Consider the following 17,378-nt stretch of genomic DNA (forward strand, 5'->3'; position numbering starts at 1 on the left):
TAATGTGATACATGCAATTAAACTTCTAAAACCTGAGGAAAGGACCACTTAGGTACACACAATTGTAAATTTTCCACAAGCCAAGCTACATCTGATACTCAGTAAAATGATATCAGAGCTTCTTGGATATTGCGTGAATGTGTTATGTCTTTTTTGAATGTCTTATAGTCAGTTTTTGTTTTAAATTACAGTTTAAGTTAAACATTCAAAAGCCCATTTGAAAATCTTTTACAAGCCTTTTCCTCCTGAGAAATCCTTTAAAAGATGTATTAAGATCTTAAAGAGTCAGCAATGATAATTAAACTAAAGGGTATGTTGTATTTTTGCTCAGCACAAAAACACATAAAATGTTTGCTTTCCTTCCGATTATTTCCTTTTCTCATCCCATTAAAATACCATCTCCCACCTGGCAGGTTAATAATGATCAGCTGGTCTCTTATGTCACAAGTATAATCGTACAGAAAAGGTTCAAAATACTGTGCTGTTTCTTTGTGACAGAATAGTGCCTTAAAATCCCATATTTGCATTTCTTTTGTTACTTCTGCACAGAAACACTGAACTCCCAGCTGTTTATTTGAAAGGAGACTTTTTTTAATGGCCTGAAATAGTTTCGAAGTTTTGTTCCAAACAACAAAATAATTCCTGGAGACACCAGACAACACGTATATTCAAACAGAAAATGGTTTTGGTGGCAATGCTGGTTCACGTATTGAACTTTGCGGTTTGATGTGAAAAGTCACTGCCTAACTTTAAAGTGAATATGTGTACGTGCAGCTTAAAGTCTTAATGCTTATTCAAGTGTTGAAGAGAACTGGCAGATGTCAGAGTAAATAGAAGGCTGTCAATAGCTAAATTACTGGCTTTCACAGGATGATTTTCATGGCTGTCAGGTGGGATTTGTACGCATGTCACGCAGATTGCCTAACAAAAAACAGGGATCAGCAAACTCAGCACAAAATCTTTGTTGGCTCACAGAAATGTTATTGCTTAAATTACAATTTGCGTAGTTTACTTGAAGAGTATAGTTGTTGCTTTATTTCAGACACATGTGAGACAGACTGGCTGAGCAATATTCTCAAGTAAAAATTCTCAGCCAATTAGCTAATATTGCTTTTACAAAAGCTGTAATGTGACCTTTGGGGATGCACATTACATCACACATCGAATGCTGGAGGTGCTAAAACCATGGAGACCTCCACTGAGCTCACTATCATTTTTTATTTTAATTTGCATTTTTATTGTCCAGTTTCAGTACAATGATATTCATAAGTTTTCACCCATGTTGCTCCAATGGACATAACCTTTGATTATCCATTTTCATATCTATGCCTTGGCCCATGTACAATTTCATTGATTCCATGAATCATACTCCAGGCCAGCAATTGAGGGAAATCTGTACGTCTACGGTCAGTGGCACTCCTATGGTGCAAAAATGCCGGCAAATATTATGTATTGTAAATGTAACTTTAAATCTTTTAAAAAATCCTCCTGATGCAGCAATCTATCACCTGTAGTCCTGTTACATTACATAGCAATCAATATGATTACCTGCTTATAACATAAATGTCCCCTACTGAAACAGAGCTTCACCTAATGTTATCCTTGTGGTCAAATCTAATTGAACTCAGGTCGCATTGTCCATATCCTGTCTTTGGGTTTTCTAACCCTTTAACCTCCTATCCCATCTTTATCTGACATATTCACCTGCTTCACCCATCCCCTTTTCACCTTGTTATTTTGAAAGCCTCTCTTTGGAGCAATCCTCTGTAGCTTTTCATTTTTGAAAGCCTCATTAAATCCTCTGTACCAAACAGCTCACCTTGAAACATACGTAGCAAGATGGTGGGAAAGGTGCCTGGCACCCTTGCCTTTATTGGTCAGGACATTGAATACAGGAGTTGGGATGTCATGTTGTAATTGGTTGCCTGGGCTTGTATTCACTGGATTTTAGAAAGATGAGAGGGGATCTTATAGAAACATATAAAATTCCTAAAGGATTGGACAGGCTAGATGCAGGAAAAATATTCCCGATGTTGGGGAAGTCCAGAACCAGTGTCACAATTTAAGAATAAGGGGTAGGCCATTTAGGACTGAGATGAGGAAACATATTTTTACTCAGAGAGTTGTGAATCTGTGGAATTCTCTGCCACAGAAGGCAGTGGAGGCCATTTCACTGGATGTTTTCAAGAGAGAGTAATGGCCCCCACGAGTTCATTCCAAAAGTTCTCCCAAGTTTTAAAAAAATCGAGAAGCACGGAGAATGCACATAGCGGGCATGTCGGAGCTCGGGGACGTCTCTTAACGCTCGTAACGCTAACGGCAGGTACTCAGGAAGACCCACTAACGGCAGGTCTCGGGAAGACTCGTGAAGATTTTTCAACATGTTGAAAAATGTCCACGAGAGCCCCGAGTATCGACGAGTGGCCATTACCATAAATCTCCGAGTTCGAATCAGGGCAAACTCGGGAACGGTCTTGGAATGAACTCGTACCGTGGGACAGGGCCATTAGATTTAGCTCTTAGGGCTAAAGGAATCGATGGATATGGGGGAAAAAGCAGGAACGGGGTACTGATTTTAGATGGTCAGCCATGATCATATTGAATGGCGGTGCTGGTTCGAAGAGCCGAATGGCCTACACCTGCACCTATTTTTCTATGTTTCTATGTTTAACTCATAGGTGATACCCTTGGCTATTGTGTGGAATTCTGGTTGCCCAGCTCTAGGAAGGTCACCATTAAACTGGAAAGGGTGTAGAAAAAGTTTGGGAGGATGTACCAGGACTGGAGGGCTTCAATTATAATGAGAAGCTGGATAGGCTGGGACTTTTTCCCTGGAGCACAGGAGAATGAGGAGTGTTCTTCTTCTTGCGTATGGAGTGCACAGCCCAAAGTTGTAGATCAAGGGAAGTCATCCAGGCCAGGATAGCATCAGTTACTGGGTGGATGGCTTTGATGCCACCAGGAAAAAGCGTCAGTGAGCAGTCATTCGCGATTTGTGGGATATTTTGGTCTGGATGTCCGCAGTCACAAGCAGGGCTGTCTGTCATCCCCCACTTATGCAGGTGATGGGCTGTTCTTGCATGGAGGTTGCAGATTCTGTTCAGGGTTAACCATTGCTTGCGATGGGGGTCAAAACCCGGTGGGGTCTGCGATGATCTCTCTGTTGTTGGTGTTGGCATCTTTACCCCAGTCTCTGTGCCACTTGAGAGTCTTGGAGTCAAAGTCTTCCAGGGATTTAACGGAAGACCAGAAGGGTTTGCGGGACTTCAGGTGCATGTTGGGCAGATTGTTCAAGTCAGCATGGATGGGAAGGTCAGGGTTAGCCTCGATGGTGCACCAATCTTTCAATATCCTCTCCCTTCTGTGTATGCTGGGAGGGGCAATATGAGAGAGGACAGGGAGCCACTGCAAAGGTGTTGACTTAAGCATCCCTGTGATGACCCACATTGCAGAGTTAAGGACAGTGTCAACTCGTTTGGTGTGGCAAATATTAGCCAAAGCTGTTGAGCAAAACGCAGCTATTGAGTAGACTAGGGCTAAGTTTGCAGTTTGGAGGGTGTGCACATTGCATCCCCAGCTGTTGCATATAAGTTTCCTGATGATGTTGACCCTTGCTTTCAGTTTATCAGCCACCCTCTTCAGGTGTTCACGATCAGTGAGGGTGCGATTCAGGGTGACTCCGAGGTACTTGGGGAATTCTTCACTCTTCGCAGGCTTACCACAAAAGGGCACTCGGAGTTTTTCATTGGCGAGCTGATTGCTGAGGTGAAAAAGGCAGTGACAGTTGCCTTAGATGTGTTAGGGCAAAGTCGCCAGAAGGTGAAATACTCCTCCATCCCCTTCAAGTCTTGGGTTAGCATTCTGCTGATATCCTCAAGGGCAGGCAAGGGCAAGGTCATCCGCATATGCAAACTTCCTGACTGAGGTAGTTGGCATGTCACTCACATAAATGTTGAAGAGTAGGGGAGCTAGGACAGAGCCCTGGGAGAGACCATCATTCAGGGTCCTGACAGAGCTGGTCTAGTTCCCAAGCCAGACCCTAAATCTACGGTTGCTGAGGATGGATGAGAGGGCACGCATGGTGGTCTGCCACTTCAAGATTCTGGAAGCTTTCAGCAACAGACCATGTCTCCACACGGTGTCATAAGCTGATGACAGATCGATGAGAGCAACACCAGTTTTCGGGGCACGTTGAAAGCCAGCCTCTATATTGGTAGTGAGGGCAAGGACTTCATCTGCGCAGCTGGATAGGGTGGATGCTGAATATCTGGGACTTTTCCCCTGGAGCGCAGGATAATGAGGAGTGACCTTATGGAGTTACATAAAATAATGAGGGGCATAATAAAATAATGAGGGGCCTGAATAAAGTGAATGGTCACAATCATTTTCCTACAGTAGGGGAAACTTCCTTGGGTTTAGGTTTATTATTATCACGTGTACTGAGACAGTGGAAAGCTCTGTTTTGCATGCTATCCAATCAAGTCAGATAATACTCTAGATGAATATAATCAGGCCAAACTCAAGTATAACAGGTAGAGTGAAGAGAGAGATGTAGGGTGTAGAATATAGCATTGCAGAGAAAAAATCCAATGTCCACAATGTGAAAAATGTACATCTTCTCGATGCGCTGGGACGCATCCTCAGTGATGTGACCTGGGGTCATCGGGTGTTTCGGGTCTCACAACATCAGACGCCCTCGCCCAGGCGACCCAGCCGGGGTTGATCTGGCCCCGACTTGCATCCCAGCAGCAATCGCCCATGGATCAGCCATCTTAATAACTACTCTGTAGGGGTTGGGAGACTCCAGTGCGTGGAGGGACTGCGCTCTGTGCGGTGAATCCCGGCCGGGCTCCTCCTGAGTCTCACCAGGTTCAAGGCTTGTGCGCTGCATCTCTTTCTCCCTCTCCAAGCATTTCATTTTCGCTGATGGATTTTTAGGCCAGGGTGGTTCATTAGGCCTTTCCGTAGCTTTGTTGGGTGTCTTTCTCAGATAGGTTAGAGAATTGGGACTGTATCCTAGGACTGTTCAGAAGCTCGATAAAACACTCTTGACTCTTGAAAAGAGGGGAAAAAGCAGTTCTGCCTGACAGGAGTGGGGACAAGAAGGAATGACTAACTGGGGTGGGAAAGGTCTTTGATTATGTTGGCTGCTTTCCTGAGGCAGTATGAAGTGTGACTGGAGTCAATGGTGGGAAGCCTCGTCTGTGCAATAGACCTCAATTGACACAAATTGGCAAAAACACTTCCTCCTCACTGATCATCAGCATAGGGCATCTCAAGGTAGTGTGCTCAGTCCCCGGCTCGACTTTCTCTATACCCACGACTGTGTAGCTAGACACAGCACCACCAGCATCTTTAAATTCACCATCATTACCACTGATCTGGGGGCGGCGCGGCTCTGGCCAGCAAAGTCTGTCTGCGGTCTTGTTTTTATGTAGTTTTTTTTATTTTTTTGTTGGGGGTGTGTGTGGGGGGGTGGGGGTGGGGTGGGGGGGGGGGAAACTTTTTAAATTTCTCCCTGCACTGGAGACCCGGCGGGTTCCGAAGTTGGGGCTGACGAGGAGCGGCCTCAAAAGAAGCCGGGGACTCTGGGCTACAACTCACCGTCGCCGTCGCGGGGCTGGTGCGGATGGAGCAGTGGTGGACCTCGACCTCCGGAAGTCGGACACAAATTGGACGGCGGCACCGGGAAGGGAGACCACTTTCAGGGCTCTCACTGATCCCCCGCCCGAGTTGTGGGAGCATAGGGGAGCAGGGCCTGACACCATGCCCCGCGCGGCTTGGAATGGCCGCGGGTACGCCGTGTGCTCTAACACCAGTCCCCGACCTCGCTCGACTTTCTGGCTGCGGGACAATCGCCATCGCCAGCCGGGGGCACTTTGACTGTGTCGGGGGGGGGGGAGAGTGCAGTTTAGCCTTCCATCACAGCATGCGATGGATGTTTCTTTAAATTGTTGAGTCTTGGGTCCATCATGTATGGCTGCAGAAACGGCATTTCGTTTGGACCTCAAAGGGGTCCAAATGACAATAAATGTATCTTATCTTATCTTATCTTATCTTATCTTATCTTATCTTATGGACGGTAAATTAGTAATGATGAGTCAGGTTGCAGGAGGGAGATCAACATCTGATTAAATGTGCCAGAACAATAATCTTGCTCTTAATGTTAGCAAGATCAAGGATCTTAGTGCGGCTGTCAGGGATTATGGGGAGTACGCAAGAGAATGGGGTTGAGAGGGAAAGATAGATCAGCAATGATTGAATGGCAGAGTAGACTTGATGGGTCAAATGGACTAATTTTGCTCCTATAACTTATGAACTTATGAACAGGATGGCAGTGGAGAAGGTCTAAAGCATCAAGTTCCTGGGGTTGGCCATTTATAAAGATCTGTACTGGACCCAGCACATTGATACATTTGCAAAGTCTGCTCATCCACACATCAACTTCTTTAGAGGTTTGAGGTGATTCAGCATGTCGCTAAATACTTCTACAGGTATAGGATAGAGAGCATACTGAGTAGTTGCATTATGGCCTGATTCAGTAAGTCAAACATCAAGAATGAAAAGAGGCTGCAGAAAGTGGTAGACATTACCTGGACCATCATGGGTATTGACCTCGCCATCATCGAAGATATCTATGGGGAAGCACTGGCTAATATCAAGAAGGTAGCTAATATCATCAAACACCCACACCACTCTTGCTATGCTCTCATCTCACCACTAATATTGAGAAAAACGTATAGGAGCCTGAGAACAGTTATCTTCATGTTCAAAAGCAGTTTCTTCCATTAACGATCAGACTCTTGAACATTCTTACCTTAGCAACTATCGACTATGGACTATGTATAGTATAGTATAGTATAGTATAGTATATCTTTATTGTAATTTTCCTGAGTACTCACATACCCAGAGGAAACAAAAAAACGTTGCTCATTCAGTGTCCATTCAGTGTGCAGTAAAAAATAAATAGAAATAAAAATACATATATCATGAACAAATTAAACACTCTACTCTCTACTAAACATCAACAGGCGTTACGATCGGCAGCGGCACCACAGTGGCTCTGCTGCAGTGTGTCCAGGTTGGTGGTTGGTGCGCGATACTTGGGCAACACTTTGGCAGGGGGCAAAGTCCGTTTATCAGTCTTATAGCCTGCGGGAAGAAGCTGAGGAGCATCCTGCTGGTTTTGCAGCTAATGCTCCTGTACCTTGGGTTGTAACAGTGCTTTGGCTACATGATTATGGTCTGGTTACTTAGTATAACTGATAAATTATAGTATTATTGATTACTGTATCTTTATTTGTTGTGTTGTTGCGTTCATGTGCCTGTAAAGCTGCAGCAAGTAAACGTGTAATTGTTCAATTTCTGGTGCAACTGACAATTAAACAATCTTGACTCTATGTCTCTATGATCTCTCTTTCACCAATGTCCGCTATTTTGCAAATAATTTTATTTAGCTCTCATCTTTTCCTATTTAGGATGTTTGTTTGAAGGCGAGGTGTTCGAGAAATGGTTTTGCCTCTATATAAAACCCATTTTGTGCGGAGAAAAGTGCAACCAATGAGGAGCACTAAATGTCCCTTGAACATATTTTTCCCTTCCATTTCACTTCAGCGCAGCCCTGAAAATAATTTTAGCTGTATAAATGCAATGATATCCGAGAGCCATTGACTGCAGTAGCTGGTGTGCGTGTGTTTGCACCAAGGCTCGCATCCTTCAGGAGGCTGGCTGGCTTCTGCCCACTCCATTTGAACGCTGGCGTGTCACTCAAGCGGGAAGCCCGGGGCAGGCACATGTGCACTGAGCAAAAACAACAGAAGTCAGTCGCAGCTTGCCGAGCTTCGTGAAGACGGATTGCAGCTATTTGTGAAGCTGAAAGTGAAAGCCGCGTTGTAAACTGCTGGGCTGAATTGCGAGAAGTCACGAGTAAATGAACGACTGCGTTGCCAGCGTGAAATCAACCATTGGTTTTTTGCCTCATTTATTTGGGAGTCTTGAAATTTGGTGTCTGTAATATTCTTTATTGGCTATAGCTGTGCACTTCCTGAAGGTATGTGTCCTCATCTTTCTGTGATTAGGTTACAACTTAACGTAGTCTTTGTTCATTTGTTTTTGTGTGTGTGTCTATTTCGTGTATTGAGTAAAGGCTGCGGGCAGGCTCTGCTTGATTAAAACGACCACTCTGTTCTGTGCAGTGCGGCTATACGGAAAGGAAAGCTAAGTATCGCAGGGCAAGATAGATAGATGCACGTAAAATTGATTGCAAGTTCGCCAGAAGCGTCCAGTCCATTATGGCAGATCGCAAGCAAGGGTATTGTTCAGCAACAGTTGCATCTCGATGCGCACTCCAGCGAAGGGTCAGCACCTATTTTCTGCCACTTCAACCCCCACCACCTCGCCCCGCCTCCCTCTCCGCTTTGTAATGTTTACAGATTTTATCTTGACTGATTTCAATAACATGTTTTACAACAGCAAGTGAATTTCACAACTGGGCGCACGAGGAGTGGAAAGCAGAGACAGCATCTGCCTCCACCATAAAATGGGATGTTAAGTCTCGATTAATTGTAGTGGGATATAAGAAACAAGCGTGGGTTATCATTTTCTGGACATCATAGTTTTCTCAGTTCGCTCTGTCGCTCTGTCAGCTGCTAACACTTTTGTGGGTTCAAATCAAGTCTTACTTAACCTGAGCTGGCACTCCGAGTACAAAACTCGAGGCGTGTTGCGTTGTCAATGCTGCAGGTCCTTGGACGGTGCATCGCACTGTCGCTGTGTCTTTGCTGAGCATTAAGGACAACATTGCATTGTTTACAAAAATAATTGGAACTGGAAATCCTCCTGACATACAAGTCAGCGTTTCTTACACAAGGGCGTCAATAACACGGATAGCCCGTCCTAATCATTACTTTTTTCGGATATTGTGTACAAAATTGTTGTTACATTTGACAACAAACCTTGTACTTTCATAGCACCTCATTGTATAACAATGTGTCTGAGAAATGTGGTGGAATACTAAATTAGGTATTCCCTTCTCTTATTTAATCAACAAAATGCAGCAAATGCTGAGACCAATATTTTAAGTGTTACTCCGTCTGTTACTGCAATGGTAAAGCGTTGTGGTAGCAGTTTTCGCCACTCTAGTCGGCAACTGACCAACAGGTCAAACGTGAACATTCATATGTCGGTAACCAGTATCTTTACAACAGTGTTAGAAAGGGCGGGAATTAACACAATATCTGCAATGTTAAAGAAGGAACTGCAGATGCTGGAGAATCGAAGGTTACACAAAAAAGCTAGAGAAACTCAGCGGGTGCAGCAGCATCTATGGAGCGATGGAAATAGGCAACGTTTCGGGCCGAAACGTCTGAAGAAGGGTTTCGGCCCGAAACGTTGCCTATTTTCTTCGCCCCATAGATGCTGCTGCACCCGCTGAGTTTCTCCAGCTTTTTTGTGTAACCTGCAATGTTAAACTGTAACATTTCTTGATGGTAGTAAAAATGGATTCAATATGTAAGCTTAAGTACCAAATACATTGGGTGAAATATGAAATATATGCCTTTGGACGTATTGGTAAAGAACTGTGCGTGGAAAGCTGTCAGAGAAACGACATTATGTTGCAGAGCACCACGAACTGCACTGCCTCCTCAAGTTTACCTCCTATTGTTGGTGGGTTTCCCATTTATCTTCTGCGTGCCAATATCTCTGAGTTCATGCAGCATTAGTTTTTTTTAAGTCTTCAGATATAGATAATAAATTGCAGGAATATCAACATCCTCTGCATTTCTGTGATGTTATTTTTAATTTACAATTGCACGTCTTTAAATCAATGTAACAGCCATCTACACTTGTGATCATGTAAACATCTCCATGCTTTAATAAAGTGAAGTGCCTTGGGATATTTTTTTTGCTAAAGGCTGTAATCAAATGCCAGTTGTGGTTGTCATCAATCATTTTCGAGACCATGAATTAGGCAATATCTGATCTGAGTGCTATAATAAGTGGTGTGAGTGAATGCATGCTAAAGATGATTTTCAAAAATGCCGATTTGCAGTTCTTTAATAGAAGGTGTAAAGTTTCCTGATCCACTCTTTGTGCACATTTCAGGCAGAAGGCAATACGGTTTAAAAAAACGTTTTATTCTTAGGAAAACAAATCCATCAGATAAATATCCCATATAAAAGTAATCAATCACATGGGAAAGTACAGGTCTGGAAAAAGTCCAACTGGCTGATTTAAAAGAAAACATCAAATATCTATTCAGTTGTTCTTTACCTTGCCCTGTGAAATTCACTTGACATGTCTATATCTTTGCCATCATTTGTAAAACAAATCATTAAATCTATACTATAATTATTCTGAATGTGATCGTGTGTGCTGCCGTTTATAGAGCCATGGTGTTACATCACACAGAAACAGATTCTCCAGCCCACCATGTTTGTGCCCACCTTGTTTCCCGTCTACACTAATCCCATTTGCCTGCATTAAGACCACATCCTTCTGTGCCTTGTACTATTCAAGTGCCTGTCAAAATGCCTCTTAAACACGGTAATTGTATCTGATTACTATTTCCTCTGGAGATGCATTCCAGATATCAACCTTCCTCTATATAATGAAAACCTTCTGCTCGGATCTCATTTCAAATGCCTACCTCGCAGTTTAAAACTACGACCTTTTGTTTTTGAAATCCCTAACATAAAAAGATTTGACCATCTACCCAATCTAGGCTTCATACAATTTAATATACTTATATTAAGTCACTCTTCACTCCAGGGAAAAAAATGCATGGTTTATGCAATCTCTCCCATAATTTAAATGTGGTTTGATTTCTCTAATCTACACCTGGTTGAAAAATACTTTCTCTGAGGTTTCTCTTCTCCATTATAAACAAGGTTCATAAGTGATGGGAGCAGAATTAGGCCATTCGGCCCATCATGTCTACTCGGCCATTCAATCATGGCTGATGTATCTCTTCCTCCAAACCCCATTCTCATGCCTTTTCCCCATAACATCTGACACCCGTAGGTTAGGTTCTTCAAAAGCCAAACAAAACTGCAGATGCTGGAAATCTGATATAGAAGCAGTTGTTCTGAAAATATCCAGCAGACTAATTATTATTTGTGGAGAGAGCAGTACGGTTAGCATTTCGTTAACCTGATAGCACTGTTTTACTTTCCACAGATGTTGACTAACCTGTTGAATATTTCCAATGTTTTTGTTTTGAACCTAGCATCTTCAATCTCACCTCATAGCTTTGATGCTTCACGCTAATTATCAAGGAGGTTGAACTTTCCTGAAATAGCATTTACAGTGACTAAGATTATACAGTTTTCCAGATGTGATTTAATTAATGCTTTGCATATTGATTGTCATCTCTAGGGTTGGCATTATTATCCATGAATCAATTTTCCTCCCTGGTTTCAATTAATTATCTTATCTGTACCACTGCAACATACAACTTCAAAATAACTGGTTTATATACCAATGTTTACTTGAGTCATTAATTTGTATTATTTGTGTGGAATGCTCTTTACCTCCTTGTCAATTGGCCCCCCTCCTCAATCTCACGGTCTCTAGTCCCCACAACGATTAGAGTGTGCCATTGCAGCAGACAGGAGCTGGCAGGAGGTTGTTATTTTCATAATTAATCAAAGTAGTGATATTGTTATTACTTTGGTTTGCTGTGACTTTCTATTTTATGAATTATTGAAAAATGGACCTGCAACACCATTGTATTATTGGGTGCTAATAACCAAGGTGATTCTGAATGCCTCCAGTGTTTCCTCCTTTCTTTGACAAGAAGCTCTTTCACTTCCAATAAAAGCACTGCCAAGGTAAGTGAAGCTATGCGGTTTGACATGAAAGGTATACGTCCCATGTATTCCTAGAGGCAGTGCCCCCATGTGTTCCCCAGGTTAAATCAAATGGCTGTATCAGGGTAAAAGCAATCAAATATGTACTTTGTGCCAATACCTTAAGATGATGAAATCTATTATTGGCCCCACAGCTTTTGTGATCTTGGAGAGATAAATGTAATTGCTACTTGGCAGCTGATTTTAGTGGCTGAACTCAGGAGTTCACTATCTGGGTAATTATACATTTATAGTCAACGCATTGCAGTATTCCTTGCGAAATAATTTGGTTAGAATTGTAACCCTGTAAGCCTGGTGTAATGTGAGGGTTCCTATTTTGTTACATGATGGGTATGTTTGCTATGTGAATTGGACCTTAACAATAGTAGAATGTATAATCGGGGAAAAGATGGAACTTCCATGTTGAGAGGCAGTTAGTTTAGCTTAGAGATGCAATGCGGAAACAGGCCCTTTGGCCCACCGAGTCCACACCGACCTGCGATCCCTACATATTAACACTTTACTACACATACTAGGAACAATTTACATTTATACCAAGCCAATTAACATATAAACCTGTATGTGTTTTGGAGTGTGGGAGGAAACCGAAGAACTCTGAGGAAACCCACGCGGTCATGGGGAGAATGTACAGACAGATCTGGATCGAACCTGGGTCGCTGACGCTATAAGCAATGTACGGCAGCAACTGTACACCGTGCAGTTGTTGTTAAGACATTATTTTGATACATGGTAACATTTAGTTTCCCAATAATCATAACGGGAATAAAATTACTTTTTATTTAATATTATAGCAGTTGTACATTGGTTGGACTGACTCGCAGTTACCAATTCATTATTAAATTTAATTGTGAAATCAGATATGTGTGGACAGATATGGGAGGATAGTATTAAATGTTCTGGAGATTATGAGATGTAATCACATAGATTACTGTATCTCAGTAAGATTTTAATTTTCAGTACTTTTGAAACTAATGACAGCACAATATTTAGCCATGTTGCTCTTTGTGTATATTTAATTCTGCTAAAGGGAGGTGCCTATTTTATCAGAACATGATTGAAATTGATTCAGGATTAATAAAACGGTAGAGAATCAATGATTCATTGCACAACTTTTGGTTTATGCAGTCTATGGTTATTTTGGATATTGACAAACTGCTTGTAGAGCATTTGTCGACGTCAGGCAAAGCAACTCAGCATGCGGATGCAGGTACTTTTACGTGAGGAGGTAGGCTCAGCATTAAAATGATGCTGAAGAAATGAATGCAACACAAGCCTTTACATAATGTGTGATTTAAAAAAAAAAAATTTTTAGCGTATTATTGCATCAGCTCATCATAAAACCTAATGAGAATAACCCCTGTCGTCTGGTTCTTTGCCGCAGATGGATCACAGGTTCTTGCAGCAAAAAAAAAAAATCATTTTGTAGGCATGTAACAATAAAACAACATTGGTTTATTGGGCTACCCCTGTTGCAGTTAAAGTATTAGGTCTGGGCAAATACCTCATGAACAAGAATATTACTTAAAAATAGCACAGAGGTGAAACCTAATTTTCTGAAGAAAACTGCTACATAAAAATGTTGCGCTTTCTCCAAACTTATACTAGCAATTTAGAAATTACACATTTCATCTTCAAGGCAGTTCCTTTCATTGGCATTTTCTATTTATAATTTTGTATTTTTTGATTCATTTTTGCTTCCCTCTATTGGTGTCGAGGACAGGATGAATGACAGAATCACAGTTGATCTTTCATGATTACTGATGGGAAACTATTTTTATTATTAAAAGATTTCCTTGATTTCCAACAGGATTGTTAATACCGCTATATACTGCTGTGTTCTTGCATACTTTGTTAGATATTTGCTTAATGCAGGTTTGTCTTCTGTTTTCAATACTGGGATACAAATTGAATGGAAACTAGATATTTTTTGCCAGTTTTATTTTTATTTAATGTGTTTACAAAATGGGACCATTACCCTAATCGCTTTGAAGATTTCATTAGAGATTTATATTGACTTAAAATGTAGGGTATATTCTAAACCTCGTATCATCTCCAAGTTCATTTTCTCATAGTTATACATTTCCTGACGAGGTCAGATCTGGGGGAGACCCCCCCCTCCCCCCATCCCCTGCCACGGGTACCATGTAATCCCGTATTACCTGCTCCATGGTCGGATAGTCGGCGACTAAACCGTCTTCCCCACCTGGTTTGCCAACGGCCATCCACACTTCAGTAGAAGTTGTGATCACTATCGTACATAGCATTGTAAGGAATGTTGATAAAGCACACACACACACACACACACCAAAATCCTATATTTCCAGCGGAGGAAGTCCACAGGAACTGGAGGACAGAGATGTGTGGTGCATCCGTCACCGTTCCCGTCGGAAACCAGCACCATCTTGACGCTAATATTTTCAACTAGGATGATATACATTTTTACAACACAAAAACAGGCACACCATGCATATGCTGATCACTAAGTCCTCAACTCTACTAATCTCATATATCAGCTTGGTCTGTAGATTCTATGCCATGGCAATTTAAGTGATCATCTAGGTCATTTTTAATGTGTGTGTATACTGACCCTGACAACCTTCTCAACCAGAGCATTCCAGATTGCAATTGGGTTAAAGAGAAAATTCTCTGATTTCCACTAGCCCCTAGATCTTCCCCAGTCCTCACTTTCTATCACATCAGCCTCTGCATCCAACAGATATTTCTCCAGAATTTCAGCTGCCTTTAAAGAAATTCCACAACCAGACACATTTGTCCCTTCACCCCTTTCAACATTTTGCAGGGCTCATAGCCTTGGTGACTTGCTGCTCCACTCTTCCGTTCCCAGCAATCAACCTTTCTCCTTACAGCAATTTTCCTTGCAACTTCAGGCAATGCAATACTTGTCCTTTCATCTCTTCCCTTCCCATCAACCAGGGACTCGAGCAACCTCTCCAGGTGAAATAGCAATTCACAAGCACTTCTTCAAATATAGTGCAGTGGAGATACCAAAACAGATTGGTATCTCCTTCACAAAACAGTCCTGTGCACGGCTGCCCAGCCAGCAGCTGTCTGTCTTTTCATCTTTTTATTTTTTTATTTTATTTTAGTTAGTTAAGTGTTTTGTTTGGAGGTCTAGACTTTTTTTTGTGGGGGGGGGGGGGGGGGGGGAAGGGGGAAACTACCTTTCAGGGTCCCTACCTGGTCGGAGAGGCAGCTTTTCTCCGGAGTGCAGCTTCGACCCATCCTCGCGGCCTACCAGCGGGCCTGGAGCGGCGTTTCCTGTCGGGGACCGCCCAGAACCTCGGCTTCGGCGGCAGCACAGCGCTGGAGCGCTATCGCAGAGCGGGCGATGCCTTGCCCGGGTCGCCGCGCTGGAGCTCCGGTGAGCTGAAGATCGCTGAGGAAAACATCGCGGAGCTGCGGGACTGTGGAGCGACCAGCTGCGGGCGGCGGTGCTGACTCTACAACGGGAGCCTGGGATCTCTAGATGAGATCGCCAGTTGTGGAGCTCCAACCAGCGCTGCCTTGTTGACTTCGGAAGCCGCGGCCTCCAGTACGGAAGCGGCCGTTCCAGGGTTTCCAAGCCGCTGAGAGGACTCTCCCGACGTCGGAGCAACATCACCCAGCGAGAACGGCCTGGAACATTGGGCCTCTGTAGAGGCAACTGTGGAGGTCTCAATGGGCCCGACTATGGGTGAACTGGGGTTCGACACTGGACTTTGTGTTTTCCCTCATAATGGGAACCATTGTGGGGGGATGTTCTTTATGTTTAAAACTCTTATTAATGTTATGTCTGTATTCCTTCTTTATGTGCTGCAAAATGGCAAGAAGCATTTCACTTCACTACACCTAGGTGTATGTGAATGTGACCAATAAAATACCTTTGATACCTTTGATATTGGGTGACTGCTTTGTAGGGCACCTGGTTTTAATCCACAGGGGTGACAGCTTTTCTTTCCCCATCTATTGTAAGATGTGATTGTGACTGCAGTGGAGTACATCAATGCTGGGCCATCACATACTCTACTGCTCAGTTATTATTATTGTCTCTCCATCATTTACTGCAAGAAGCTGAGCACAAAATAGAATACATGTAAATGGCAACAATGCAACTTTATATTAGCGGACACATCCTTTATTCTGCTGTCAATTTTAATGGCATTAAGAAAGGATTAATTGGGATTGCAGGAGGCTGAAATGCACTCTCTTTTCCATCTCTATTATTCTCTCTCAGTGGGGATGTAATTTTCTGCCGTTATCATTTATTTCCAAATCCCTATGCCTTGCATTATCCTGAACACTATTATTGTATGGACAGATTGCAAGATCTATCAAGTTCAGTCTCCTAAAGAGTCCATCTAAAAGCCTATAATCTGAATAAAATTTATAAAAGCCTCTTTTAGAACTTAGTTGCTGTTGTTGATATTGATACTAATACATTGTTGTCTTTATTGAAGTCATGTGGCTGAAGTGCCAGTTGAAACACTATTTTCCAAGGATCTATTGTAATAGCAAAGCTCTGGTTAAAGAAGCAGCATGCACATTGCTGTTGAACAACAAACAGCTGAACTTGCAGCATTATTTGTGTGTAGGTTTGTGCCTTATAATGTTTGTCTCACCATTGACTCAGCGGTTAATCATGGTGAGATTCCATTAATAGCTATGCAGAGAAGACTTAATTTTAATAAATATATAGTATCTCTTTAGATATATTAATACATTCAATAACGAATGATAAATGGGAAAAGAGCTAATACCATGAAAACCTTTTTGCTGAAACTGATAAAGTGCGGCACAGTGGCGCAGCTGGTAGAGCTGCTGCTTCACACCACCAGAGGGTTCAATCCTGACCTTGGGTGTTGTCTGGGTGGAGTTTGCACGTTCCCCCTGTGACCATGCGGGTTACCTCCGGGTGCATTGATATTCTGCCACCTCTCAAAGATGTGCTGCCTTGTAGGTTAAGTGGCCTCTGTGATTCGACACTAGTGTGTTAAGGAATGGATGAGATGGTGGGATAACATAAAACTAATGTGAACGGGTGATTAATGGTCGGCGTGGACTCGGTGGCCCAAATTCAGCTGTGTCCTTGCTGCATCTCTAAGCTAAACTAAAAAGTGGTATTACTTGGCAAGCATTCTCCTGAATTCCTACAGCATTGGTGCAAGGGGTTAAATCTCAAAACATGTAAACGGTCTACTTACATCGGCATAGTTTTTAATGGAACAATAAGGAAAAAGTAGTGAAAGGTTTGCAGTCAGATTAGGGTGCTGATTAGGGATAATAAAAATAGTTTCTGGTTGATGTTAATTATCTGTTTGCTGAAGAATGTACAGTATTCCTTGATTTACTTGCTTTCCCAGAAAAAAACATCGTTAAGTGAAATGCAAGAGCAAAGTGTGCAGAAATGTTGTTTGGTATTTTGATACACGATATTCACATGTGCAAAGAGTGGAGAGCTATTAGATTTTGCAAAAAATAGCTTTATAAATCTAAGACACATTCATAAGA

The 17,378-nt window shown here is 42.5% G+C and overlaps 1 protein-coding gene across 1 annotated transcript in view; it reads left to right on the forward strand.

The window, feature by feature from the left end:
- The first annotated feature begins 7,667 nt into the window (after nucleotides 1-7,667).
- rasgef1ba (RasGEF domain family, member 1Ba) overlaps nucleotides 7,668-17,378 on the forward strand; it is an 84,495-nt gene continuing 74,784 nt past the window's right edge. Inside the window, exon 1 of the mRNA XM_055640145.1 lies at nucleotides 7,668-8,050. The gene's annotated coding sequence lies outside the window, so the exon portion shown is untranslated. The remainder of the gene's footprint in view (nucleotides 8,051-17,378) is intronic.

Source organism: Leucoraja erinacea, chromosome 1 (assembly GCF_028641065.1).
Source record: "Leucoraja erinacea ecotype New England chromosome 1, Leri_hhj_1, whole genome shotgun sequence".
NCBI classification, from domain to species: Eukaryota; Metazoa; Chordata; class Chondrichthyes; order Rajiformes; family Rajidae; genus Leucoraja; species Leucoraja erinaceus.